The sequence below is a fragment of the Cryptomeria japonica genome, chromosome 4, assembly GCF_030272615.1.
Source record: "Cryptomeria japonica chromosome 4, Sugi_1.0, whole genome shotgun sequence".
Classification (NCBI taxonomy): Eukaryota; Viridiplantae; Streptophyta; class Pinopsida; order Cupressales; family Cupressaceae; genus Cryptomeria; species Cryptomeria japonica.
The window spans coordinates 377867445-377881340 of NC_081408.1; positions in this window are offsets into that span (position 1 = coordinate 377867445).

Genomic DNA, 13896 nt, shown 5'->3' on the forward strand with positions numbered 1-13896 from the left:
TTGCTTCTTCTTGTTGTTGGAATCTTTGCTTTGACTTCCTTGATTCCCTTGATTAGCCACCAAAGCCTTGGACTTTGAAGACTTGAGAAACCCCATGTTCAACAACTTAGATTGTTCCAATATCAACATTTCTGTGAAAGCATCAAATGAAGGCATAACATAGGAACTCCCCACTATCAAACAATGAGTTTGGAAGCTAGACACAAATGTTGCATATTCAGGTGCAAGCTTATCCAACAAGTTGAATATCAACTGAGCATCCTTTTTGTCAATTCCACAATCCTTAAGCTTTTCTCTTAGCTCATTTGCTTTGGTGACATAATCTTGGAGTGTATCAAAACTCTTGGGATCCATGTTGGTGAGCTCATTGTCAATCTGATCGCCTCTGATTTCATCAACTTGTCCATACAATTTCTGAAACATATCCCAAGCCTCTTTGATTGTTTTACACTTCTCAATGTGAAAAATGAGGTCATCTGATACATACTTGCGTAAGGTTCCAAGAGCCATGCAATTCTTTGTGAGCCATTCTAATTGAGCAATTGGATCAGCCTTAGGATCAGGTGGTGCTGTAATTGTTCCATCTATGTAGTGTGTGAGACCCTTTTCCATTAATTTACTCCATACTTTAATTTTCCATGATGCATAATTATGTGGAGTTAGAGGTGGAAATTTATTAGGACTCATTGCAAAAAAAATGGAAAGAGCACAAAGAGAGGCACAATCACACAAGACACCCCCCCAAATTCACTCAATCAAAGAACCCCCCCCAAATGTGATGATTTGGCACTTTATAAGTAGTGCGTATACAATGGGCCACTTGCAAAAAATGGCAAAGTGGACTTCTGATTTACAATTTTACAACTGCCTCAATAAGGCCAAAAGAGTCTCAAACTGATAATGCAAGAGATCTAACTAAGATCCAAGCAATTTACAAGTACCTAATAGGCCAAATAAGACCAATATCTGAAAGTACAATTTCCACTCAAAATCTCTAAAATTTGATCATAGATTCTGAAAGTAGATGAAAAAATAAGCACTTTCAAAAAAAATGGCACCTGAAAAGGAGGTCGTATGAGCTCAAACGAGGCCTTTGAAGTTGCAGAATTGAGGATTGGACAGGTACAGCTGAGAGAATCCAAAAATTTCAAAAAACCTATGCACCAAAATCAGAAAATAACCACACCACTGTGAATATCACAAAATTTTAGCCCATTTCAAAAAAAAATGCACCAAAAAAGGAGCAAAAATGAGCAAGATATGGCCTTTCAAAGTTGGACTGCAAAACTGAAAAGCCCAATGGAGAGGGGTCAATTTTTTTTTAAAAAATGCTGATGTGGCGCTAACGTCAGCAATTCATTGTGTTAAATTTGATGACCATATGACCGTCACAAAAACTTCACCTCCCTGCTGACTGGGCATCCGTACTGTATGGACTGCTGACTGGGCAGGTGACTGTGCAGGCCGTACGGATGACATGGTGCGATGACTGTGCTGCCGTATAGTTGACGTGGCACGATGATTGTGTGCATGATAGTATGCCATGTGTGCCGCGTGGCGGGGTCCTGGCTACTGACTAGGTGTCTGCATGGCGGCCAGAGGTGTCTGGGCAGTTGCCGGAGGGGAGGAAGTGGTCGCTGGAGCCGAGGAAGCAGTCGTGAGCAGAGTGAAGCGGCCGACGATGGCTACGTGGACCTGCACAGGCGACGTCAGCAAGCGGGACGTGGAGACCAAGAGGTACGGATGCGGAAACGACACCTACAACACCTGCGGCACCTGCAACACCTGCGACACGCAGGTACGGTGTATGGCCGAGTACAGGGGGTCTGCGGACCCCTCAAAAAATGCAAAAAAAAACTTTTTTTTGCTTTTTTTTTTTTTTTTTTCGATTTTTGTTTTGATTTTTTTTTTTTCGAAATTTTTGAAAAATAATTTTTTTTTTTTTTTGAAATTTTTTTTCGAAATCCGTACGATAATAGCCAAAATGGGGAAATTTTTTTTTTCACCAAAATAGGTTGACTTTCTAGTCGAAATTTATGGAAACGGCCTCCCGGATTCAACGATGATGTCCAAATCACTGTATGATGCCCCCAAAAAATGAAGATCCCCAAATCCGAAAATAGAAGCCTTCCACGATGTCTCAAAAAACCAATCAATGAAGCCCCAATAGCTCTGATACCATGTAGGATTTTGCCAAGATCAAGGGCACAATGAAAAGCATAAAAGAGACAATAGAATGACAAGAACAAACTGTATTCTCATCAATATACAAATGATCAATTGGATTAACCAATACAATGAATAGAGGCCTGCATATATAGGCAAGGCCATATGGATGTATGAGCACACAAATATGACATGTGGCTCAATGAGAAACAAGGGTAGGTAAGAAATACTAAGGGTAGGTAGGAGAAATAATATAATATTCCACAAGAGGTGGATGACCCACCGAATGTGGAGTGTAACAACAAAATAAGACCACAAAAGGTGGAATTTCTCCTACAAGCTCTATCCCTATGTGCACACTTCCCTAAGTGTCTCAAATCCAAACTACGAAGAGATGCATTATCCTAAGTTAACTTAAGTAAGTGTAATAATATCCAAAATGAATATTTATTTACACCAACACTAAGTATTCTAGCAAACCTGGTCTTTTTAACTTCTTTATTTTTAATTTGTCTCCTTTGACTAATTCCCCACGTGGGTTATGTATTGCATCGAGTTCAATTGAGTGTAAATATGTTAAGTTTTGATTTTTATCATTTCAACATATATTCATGCAATGTACTTAATGTTTTGATTTAGGAATGAGTCAAGAGGTTATAATTGGAAAATTTATGAGGAGGGCATTTAGGGGAATTAGAAGCAATTGCAAAACACAAAGAGGGTATTTAGGGTTGTTTTGAGTCAATTTAGGGTGAGTTGGAGTATTTTCAAGATTAATTATGGTGGAAATGGTCAAAGCTGACCTTTTCTTCATTTTTGAGCATTTTTGGAGCTTTTTGGAAGGCTTAAAAATAGGCTTATTTGTTGCATTCGACCAAGTAGTTTTCAGTTCCCATTTTCATGTAACTGCTTGGAAAAAAGCATAAGTATGACTCAAACTTCATTTTTGAAGTTAGTTCTGATTATGCAAAACTCCAGCACTTAGTGATTTCAGAGTCCTTCTTGCAGGTTGAGCATACTTTGTAACTCTTTTTGGAATATGGAATACAAAAAAGGCCTTGGATACTATTAGTGATGAGATTTTGTCTTCTTGTTCTTGTAGTATTGTGTATTGTCAGGTGATTGATCAAGTTACTTGTGAGATTTTTTCTTATTTCCTTGTAGCTTTGTCTCATGTTTTATACCTTTTTTGCAAAAGTATATTATGTAGGTTGCAAAATGTGTCTTGAAGATGCACGCGACTTTCTAATTTTGAAGTTATCTTCCTTTCTAAGGGTTAACGCATTATGACCTCTTTATGAAATATTTATGCAGAGGCATGTAGTAATAGGTTGTGCAAAATTTAATTTCTGTCATCTGTATCCAAGTGTATGTAACTCTGAGTTTTCATGGTCCTTGTTAGTTTGGTGTATCACCCTTACACCTTTTGCAAAGTTAAACGTAATTTGTAAGTTACAAGTTGTGTCTAATTTGCAAAATTGTTTCCAGTTGTGAAAGTTTTTCTTTCCTTCTAAGAGTTATGCAAGCATGACCTTCTTGTGAAACATTTATGCAAAGAATATATAGTTTGAGTTGTCTATGTTAGGATTTTCCTATTGGTTTTTGTGTGTATGTAAACTTGGTTTTCAGGTTCTAATTTATGTTTGGTGTATCACCTTTAAAGGCATTGGGATATTTTATTTTCATGTATTCCTTACTATTTTCCTCAGAAAAGTTTTAGTTTTCAGTAAGATAGGTGAAGTACCAGCTAGGAGCTGACCTTATCTAGAGATTCACTCCAAATTCAAGGGTACCTACAACCTTAGGAGTGTTTCCATGTTTTACCAGAAGGCTAAGTTCTGCAACTTAGCAAGGGTGCATTTCTAGGTGATAATAGTTTTTGGCACACCCGGTGGGACTGTTGAATCAAGATGGTTTTGAAATTACATGTTTATTGCTGGTTTTTGATATGCAACTAGTTAGTTTCAGGCCTTTCAAATGTTGACTTTAGCATATCATGGCGACTTTGAGTCTGGGAGCTAGCAGAAAAGCCAGTGCATTTTTTAGAACATTGTAAATTTGAGAAATTTTTTGTTTTTGTTAGTATTATCTGCCTTTGGAGGTAGTTTGAAGAACACCATAGCGACTCCAAACATATTAAAATTGGTTTTAGTAGCCCATTTACTTACAATTAAGTGAGTGTTTCAAGACCTTGTTGTCTATTTTATTCTGAGTTTGTTGTTTAGGCTTGTCATGTTCAAAGTTTTACCTCTGCAATGTCTAGTTTGTAAGGCCTTCCCCAAACCAAGCTTTGATTAACTAAGTTGACCATGTTTGACCCTATTAATAAATGCTATAAAATTCAATAGAATGGACTGTGTTCGACAGATAGATTGGTGAGAAAAGTAATTGAACCAAGTTATAGAGTTATTTCACCTTGAGGTGTACATTTTGATGCGTTATGAATTTGAAATCCTAAAGATCCACTGATTGGATAATCTTGAACTAACGTATGTCAGCTATATCTGGATTTGCAGAACTTTATTATGATGTTGGAAATATGATGCATATCTTATGAATGAATAAAATTATGAGGATTATGATAACTGTGTATGTGGATTTATTTGGATGTAAGATGTATTGATTTGTTTAAATGTATATGGTATGCAGAGTGTTTGACGTGTATTCTTATTCATGTGTTTAAATGTTATATGAGGTTATTTGAAATTACTAATGTGTAATTGAGATGCGCAGGAAAATTATCCATGTGACCATGGAAATATTATGGAGAACCAAACCTAGACCTATGTGTGTTCGTAAAACCAGGGTTTGTTTATTTGGAGAGACAACACCCCGTTTGTATTGTATTTTATTCATGAAAGTGATTGTTGCATGAATGTTAAATTGAATTTTGTTAAATTGTGTAAATCCAACAAGAGACAAATTTCAAGGGTAATTTGGTAAAAGTATTTTTATGGTGTCGCTTGACAAATTTGATCGATTTATGTTTTGGTTTTTTTTTAATTGTCTCTTGTAGGGAGTTGTTAACCATAGCTTTTTCAATTAATTTAATATGGCTCTATATTTTTCTAGGGTAAAGAATCTTTGGGATGGTCAACTTAGGTTTGACCCGAAAATTTACTTCAGATGGGTTTAAAAGGGGTTAAATGGACACCTAGGGGTAGTTTAAAAGTGTTTCCTAAAGCCCATAAGGTATATGTAAGGGTTAGGAGTAATTTTAGGCATGTACCAACTCTCATGTGACCATTTAGACACCCTAAAAAGTGACTTTTCTAAGTTGTGCGAAAATTGAAATTAGAAGGATCATCTAAGTTGTAAACTTTCCTTTTGGATGTGAGATTCCTTTCCCATTCTCTCCTACCTTTCCCTTTCAGTTTTAGAAACTTGTGAGAACTCTCACTAGGGTCTTCTTAAGCAAGAATGAGAGATTTTGTGGGTAATCACCCACTCTCCATTTTTGGAGACAAGATTTTGAAAGAAAGACAGATTTGGTTTTAGAAAATTTGGCTTAGTGTAGAGAGGCAAGGGTTTGTGGAATTGGGCTGCTCATCTTCAACCAATCTAGCATACCTTTGGGCAGTTGAAGGTTGGTCATATTTTCTCCTTGTATTGTTTTATTTTGCCTGTTGTGTTGAAAGGAGTTGCTTGTGTAAAAAGGCTAGTTTCTTGCATGTTTCTCCTTGGAAAATTATTGTGTTTTATGTTTTACTTTTTGTATGCATTTTATGTGTTTTGGGAGTAATCAAGGCCTCCTACTCTTGGGAGAGAGGATGGTCTTGTGGGTGGTAGAAGTGACAACCCTCGAGTGAGAGGCTCTCATTATGAGAGTGATCACAAGGGATTTTATGTGACCCTTGGTGCATGGCTTGTTTATGCATTTGGGGGTCATAAGGAGGGAAATAAGGCATGAATGCCTTGGGGGGCATAAGGATGTAGGGTTGTTATAATTATGAGGTATTTGGGTTGCCATGAGGTGGCTATATGTTTTACCATACTTGCAGTCTCCTCAGGGTACTTGGTCCACTACCACCCTTGAAAAGACATCACAATGTGTGGTGCAATGTAGCCTGGGTTGGGATTGTGTTTGAGATTGTTTTCCCCTTGTCTTTTGTGTTTGCATGTGTGTTATCTATCTAGGGCTTGGTCCTCCCAGCTCAAGGGTGGCTACTAGTTAGCCTAGGATGGGAGGTGAGAACTCCATGGTCATATCCTTGATTTTGTTTGCAAGTTGTTGGAAGGAAAGGAGTAGGACAAGTGGAAAACTCAATGGAGTTAATTGTTGCAGAAATCTATTTGGAAATACTTTTATTATTTGGTTTTAAAAGTCCTCATTATTAATAATGAGAGACCTATTTGTAAAATGACGATAGTGTTTTTTAAATGTAATTTAAAGAAATGTAATATTTTATTTGCTATATTGCAAAAAAATGAAATGATTAAATCTGGATTTAGTTCCTAAAGTTTTTTCTGAATTTAATATTTGTTGAGTATATAATATTATGGAAAAACAATAAATTTATTTTATCCCTTTATGCATATGAAATAAACCAAGGAAATAAAGAAACGATTTAATGATTGCATGCATGTTGCTTTGAATATAAATGTTTCAGTTTAATTCCTAATTGCATGGTTAAAGTTAAAGGATTCTAGATAAATAAAGTGCTATTGGAATTTTATTTTTAATCTGTCATTTTATTAACTTGCAGAAAATAAAAATCTAACGTTTATTATAGTCATCTCTAAAGATAAATTTTAGATTTCTAGATTTAAATAGGTGTTGTGTTAAGTTTGTTTAATTTGATTAATTACTTTATTTTTGCAGAAAGAAAAGCCATATTTAGATAGCCTAACTATTTCTACTTGACAACTAGGATATTATTAAAAAGGAAATAATTAAAATGATCAAATTTGCAGAAAATAGCTAATCTGTTTTATTTGTCCAGAATAAAAATAATTGCATGAAAAGAAAATTGCCCTAGATTCAATATATATATATACATTCAACTAATTTTTACATGCATGCATAAATGCATAAATGAATTCATTTCTTAAAGTTAAATAAATAAACTTCTTGTTTAAAAAAATGTATATATACAAATACTCACATATATATATAATTTATTCCATTTAAATAAACCAACAAAAAAAAGAAAAAAAAATTAAAATAAAACAATTTTTTTTTTTTAAAAAAAGAAAACATTACAAGGGGGGGGGGGGGGGGGGGGGTCGGCTCGGGCCGAACCACTGTGCAATGCACAGTGGATGGCGGGGGCCGAACACGGTGCATGGCACAGTGGACGGCCTTGGCTGACGCCACTGTGGGCATCCACAGTAGACGGCCCAAGGGCCGCCACTGTGCATGGCACAGTGGGCGCTGCCACTGCGACTGTCCATAGTGAACAACCTGAGGGCCTCCACTGTGGGTGACCGTAGTGGTTGCCACCACTGTGGTAACCCACAGTGAGCAAAGTCGCCCTGGAGTCACCACCTACAGCCTTCACAACCTCCGCCCCTACCCTTTTGCCATGGCCACCACCCAACCTTGTTCGGCCCTATGCAGGGAAGAAAAGAAACAAAGAAAAATGAAGAATAGAACCCTAGCCCGGTTAGGGCTAGGGTAAAATGTGGACAATAGAATGAATAAAATAAAAGGGACTCTATTTTTATATAAATAAAATTAGGGTTTCATGGACTTTTTAAATGGAAAATTATGTGTATATATATATAAACATAGAGAGAACTAAAATAACATAAACAAAATTGGGTAATTTGATAATAATACTATTTAAGGAGAATATATATATTTTAATTATATATATTAAATAGTTCCATAATTAATTATTTAAATTAATGTTATTTTAGTTTAAACATTTATTAATAATGTTGATTAATGGCAAGTGGTAGGTCTATTATTTTACTAGTGGTTTAATTTTGTTTTAAATAGGTTTTCTTTACAAACATAAGGTTATATAAAAAAAGGGGGTCTTAGATTTTACTATTAATTTGAAATTTAACCTAAATATAGATTTTGAGATTTAACTTATGAGACCGATTTCATTATGAGTTTAATTGACCTCTTAGACGTTTTGGTTTAAAATACTTTAATTAACATTAAAATAAAACATAGACTTTTATAAACTAAGTGTTAGAACTAATTTAATTAGTTCTTAAAATAAATTATTGGCTATTGGAGATTAATTTTATCTGCGTCAATTAATTGATTAAGTTAGTTTATTGAGTAAAGTCGATGAGATAATAAATTAAATCCTTTAGTAATCCGCATTTAATTCTAAATTATTCTCGTTAACTTGAGTTAGTGTTTAAGTTAACTCAAACATAGTTAAAACAAAATATGCTAGAGCATTTCATTTTTGCTAATTTAATGTTTTAAGTTGTGATCTAAATTTTTTTTTTATCCCGTTATTGCCCTAAATTTTGGGCATGACATAGTTATCAGTAATACAATGGTTTTTCACATCCATTCCATGAAAATCCTACATATATGCCCTCTTACCGGCCATATCATATAGAAAAACTTTCTATATGTATTCCAAATAACCCTAGGACAACAAGTTATTAACACAGTCATCATGTTTCCCACCCTCCCACTCCTCAACCTTTGTATCAACTTGTATATGCTCATGACCATTACCAAGAAGATCATTTTTTTCCATGCCCGCATGGCTATTTTAAAAATAATTTCTAGAAGGTTGATGACATGAACACAAAAGATATAATGTTAGATTTTCAAGAGCAAATGAGGGCTATTGAAAGAGAACAAGAGATGGAGTGGAAAAATAGGCAATACAAGGAATCTCTTTCAAGAGAAGTGATAAGGTATGAAGAAGACTTAACACTTTCTTTGGGTTAGAAGTTCCGACGATTGGTGTATTAGGCTTTGAACAAAATGAGCCTTCTTTTGAAGAGAAAGAAGAAGAAGAGCAACCCATTGATCAAGAGAGCTTACTCCTCTGGGAGAAGATTAGAGATGTAAATCCTTTGCATTTAGCTATAAGGAGTTACCAATTACAACAACAAAGGATTGAATGAGAGAAGGCCTCTCAAGGTGGATCTTTCATTGTTTTAACCAATGATCCTCCTGCTTCTGTTGAAAATGATCCTAATATTTCGTTAGTTTAGCCAGAATAACAACAAGAAAATGGAGCTTTGGCTGATAAAGAAGAGCATAAACATGAAATTGATATCATTTTCCAAGGTATGAGTTTTGATTTCTTCGAGCATGTTATGGAGGAAAAAGCTAATGTTGAGCTTTATGAAGAGATGTGCTCAAAGATTATTGGAAAATTTTGCTCAATTTTGGATGACAAAGAACCAAACCTGTTAGAGGTTGACAATCATGATGACTAGAATAATAAGTTCACTAGCTTGAACAAGTGTTGAAGCAATAGGAGGAGTATGGTCCCGATAAAGAGGAGTTCATTCTCTTAGGTAAAGGAACTACTCATGAACATGATTTTCAAGGTCTTAGCTAGTTGGAGGAGCTTCCTTTCTTCTATACAAAAGAGCTTGAGGCTGATATATCAATTGAAAGCTTGTCGAAGGAGGTTGTCTCATTGTTTGAACATTTGCCTTCCTTCATTGAAGAAGAAAATCCTAATTTGGAGTGTACCTCTTTGGGTAATAATGGGGATCTTGAGCATGAACATGTTGTCTTTAAGAGCCTTCTGATAGCAGATAGATTTTATGAGTTATTAGCTACCCTAGTGGAAGAGGTTGGTCCTTTAACTATGGAGGAGGAATCAAAATGGCAAGCTATCGTGCAAGGTGAAGGTTCTTTGAAAGAAGAAGAAAGTCATGAAGTTTAAATTAGTTTCTTGTCCCACAACAACACCATGAGATCAAAATGAAGGATACCATCATGATGAAAGAAGAAAAGGAAGCAACCAGTCCAAAGATTTCAAGGGGATCTCCTATTAGGCATCTTGATATGATGTGTTAGGCCCAATATGGAAAGCTAATGTATTGAGAGGGGAGGGGTGAATCAATACATTCAAATCTTTTCTTCAACAATAACTTTACTATTAAGCATAAACTAAATATTGCTGAAACATAATATAATGCTAAAACAAATAAATAACAATCATACATGATTCACTCCATAACACATATATTTTGGTTACGCAGAAACTCCTTGTTAGAGAGAAAAACTGCGGTGGGGATGGCACCCATAACTTCACTACTGCTATAATAAAGGTTGCTCAGTTAGAGCTACATGTTCAGCTATTTCTGATAGCTTACCCTGTTAGGAGTATCAAGATCTTTAGATCTACCTTGCTAAAGGATTTTACAACACATATTCTAAATGTTGTACCTGGTTAGAGGCTTTACAATTTATAGACTTTGTTAGAGTCTTTTACCCTGTTAAAGGTTTCTCTTACAACTCAAAATATTACAATCAAAATCTTACAAAATATCTGCAACTTCACATCTGAAATGTTATAGCAGATTCTATGTTCTCAAAATGAAATTACCTTGCTTATAGCATACCTCGGTAAATCATAAATTAACTCGGTAAACCTTTCTGTTTACTCTGTTCCTTGACTGTTCTCTGAAATCCTTCTCGGTGACCTCTGTGTATCTCTATCAGTCATAACAGTCATAACACTCAGTATTTTCCCATGATTTTGCTTTTCACATATGTCTTGCTTCACACACATTATTTGATCTTCAATTCATGTTGTATAAATAGATCTCTTATGATGGTGATCTTGTTCATGCTTCGATCTTACAAACATGATTTATCAAATGAATAACCATACAAAATTATTTCATTGGATAGATGTCCTCAAAATCATACAAAATCTTAAGGTGCAATTTCCAATGTGATAACGGTTCCCTATTCCTCGATCTTGTAACACGTTTCCACATATGTGTCCAGGTTCAATGAATCTGGTAACATGTTTCACTCGGTGTGTATCAACTTGGTATACCATCTTTGTTGCTCGGTAGTCATAGAATGTTACTCGGTAGACAACTCAGTGTATACTAAACTCTGTGACTTGTAACTTCTGTAACCGACTGTTCTGTGCTTACCGACTGAATATTTCGGTAGTAATAACTGACTAGAGTATATATAATGACTTTGGACATAAAACTAATGACAACTTAGTAAATAGTAACAATCTCCCCTTTTGACATTAGTTTTGAAATGTTTGACAAAACTTCTTTCAAAGTCATAACTTAAAAAATCTATATACTTACAAAATTTTACTAAACTGATAGTATATACAATTGTCAATAAAATAGTATACTCAAATATACTCCCCTTATCAATATTTTGTACATAACTCTGATTATGCATGTGTTGTGATCAATATTCTATATTCACTGCTCGGTTCACTGCTCGGTGATCACTTCTCCCCCTGTCAAAATTATCTGTATACTTGAATATGCTGATCTGCTCGGTATACTTCTTTTGTATACACTATACTCCCCCTTTTTGATAAACATCAAAACTAGTTACCATTCGGTGGAGGCAATTGGTCAAAAATGGATTTATACTTTGTTCTTGCATCGGTGAGAGCGGAGAGAGTGTATCCTTGACACTATCCGTGAGTGAATTCTGAGTTGTAATATTAGCTAACAGTGAAATCAGACCATCTAAAGTGCTTCCCTCTGGCTGAGTGGATAAGGAGGTAGCCTTGGTGATCTATTCTTGGATGGAGGATAAGTGTGGAATGAACAAGGTTTGAAGAGTCATAATGTCCATCCTTATTCTGTGCTCTTCATTCCGAAGCTCTAATTGTTGAGCCATGAGCATTTGTAACTTGGTATAGAAATTCTGAATAGAATTTGGCTTAGTGATCAATTTATTGGATAGATCAGTGATCTCTTTCTCAATTATTTCTATTTTATTCTTGATATCTTTAATGAATAAAGAAAATGTACAGAGTTTTTGAAATAAATAAAGAATGTGCTTGAGTTGAGGAGACAACTCAACAATAAATTTGATAAGTTTTACTTTACTGATAGCAATGTCTTTCTGTACCTCTTCAATCATTTTTGCAGTGAGCTCTTTGTCCTTCAATTTTCTCAGGTATTCAAATGCATCTACTCCAGATGTCTCGATCTAATTAAGGAGTTCATCTAGTTGAATATGGATGGCTGCATCTTTTGTCACTGTAGCTTCAGGTAGCATATCTGTTAATAGTGCTTTGACCTTCTGAAGAACTCTATTTTTCTTTTGTATAGCCATTTGTCTCTCTTGTTCTGCTTTGGCTTTGCATAGTTCACCAAATTCAATAAGTGCTTTCCCTTTTAATTTGGATATGTCTACATTCGGCAACACAATTGGTTTTGACAAATCTAACTTGAAACTATGCTTTTTCATTTTCTTTTCTTTAGAGGAGGAGGCTTTCATCGGTTGAACTAATACAATGGATTGGGAGGCTTGTTTACCCTTGGTAGGTTGCTTGGTAGAGGCAACACTTTTGTCAATTTATTTAGCCTCAGATGTAGCCTTCAGTGAATCCTTGCTCGGGGTCTTAGTTGTAACATTGTCAGTACTTGAAGGGGCTCGAGAAGTCTGTTCCCCGGTGGCCTGAGAAGTAGCTTCTCCTTCTATAGACTGTTGACCCTCTTTACCTTGTTCAGTATCCTGAGGTGTCTCGGTTGAAACATGTTGACTTACCAGAGGATAGGACTTGACTTGTTCCAAAACTGACTCACTTGATACCAGTTTGGCATAAGCATTCCCTTCTATCATTTCATGTTCCTGTACCTCAGTATCCATGACATCCTCATTAGGTTGTATAGTTTCAGCGGGATCTTGCTCAGTGATATCCACTATTTCAACTTCACCTTGCTCATCAGTACTCTTGATTCGAAATATTTCTTGCCATTTTTCTTTTTTCTCGTTCTCTACATCAAGATAAAGGCCATTCATCAGTTTCAAGGCTCTTTGCTTGACTAGGAAGTTTGTGTGGTAGTTTTTCAGACGTTCACTTATCTCATCTACTGACATGTCTAGAAAGAGATGTACTAGGATTCTTTCTCTCATCTTCTTTTCCGAGTCCATAGCATATTTCCACCTGTTATCAATGTGTAAGTACAATGCTTTAGGAAGAGAATTAGTTGCTTCCAATGGGACCAATCAGAATTTCAGAAGAGTGCAGATTATAGCTTCTTCAATTTGTCTCTTTTCTGCATCAGATCTGGAGTCATATTTTACATATCTAAATGCTCCAAATCCACCATATTGCTTCAGATTGGCACAAAAATTATCAACACTATGTACATCTTCCTTTTTACTCTTAACAATCTAAAATTTACTTACATCTTCAGATTCGGTGTCACTGGACTCTTCATTCAAAATGAGTCTCTGAGTAGATTTCTTATAAGTTTTTGTTACCTTTGGAACTGCAACATTTTTCTATTTCTTGCTCAGTGACACTGCAGATGATCTAGTGTTTGGGCACTTCATTGGAGGAGTTGGTGATACCTGTGATGTATCCTGTTTCTTCCTTTTCAAAATTTTCCCTTTTGGCAACTCAGTGCTCAATGTAATAGCTCCTTCTTGGGCTTCAAATTCCTCCTCGGTGATGACTTGAATGCTCTTGACAGGAGTGGAGGAAGAACCTTCTCCAAAATTCTTTGTTAATGCTTTAATCATTTTTGTTGCCTTCCTTGTAGCCTTTGGTACTACAATGCTCATTTTGACTTTTTCTTTAACTTCTTCATATGTACCGTATCTGATCTTGGTAGCATGCC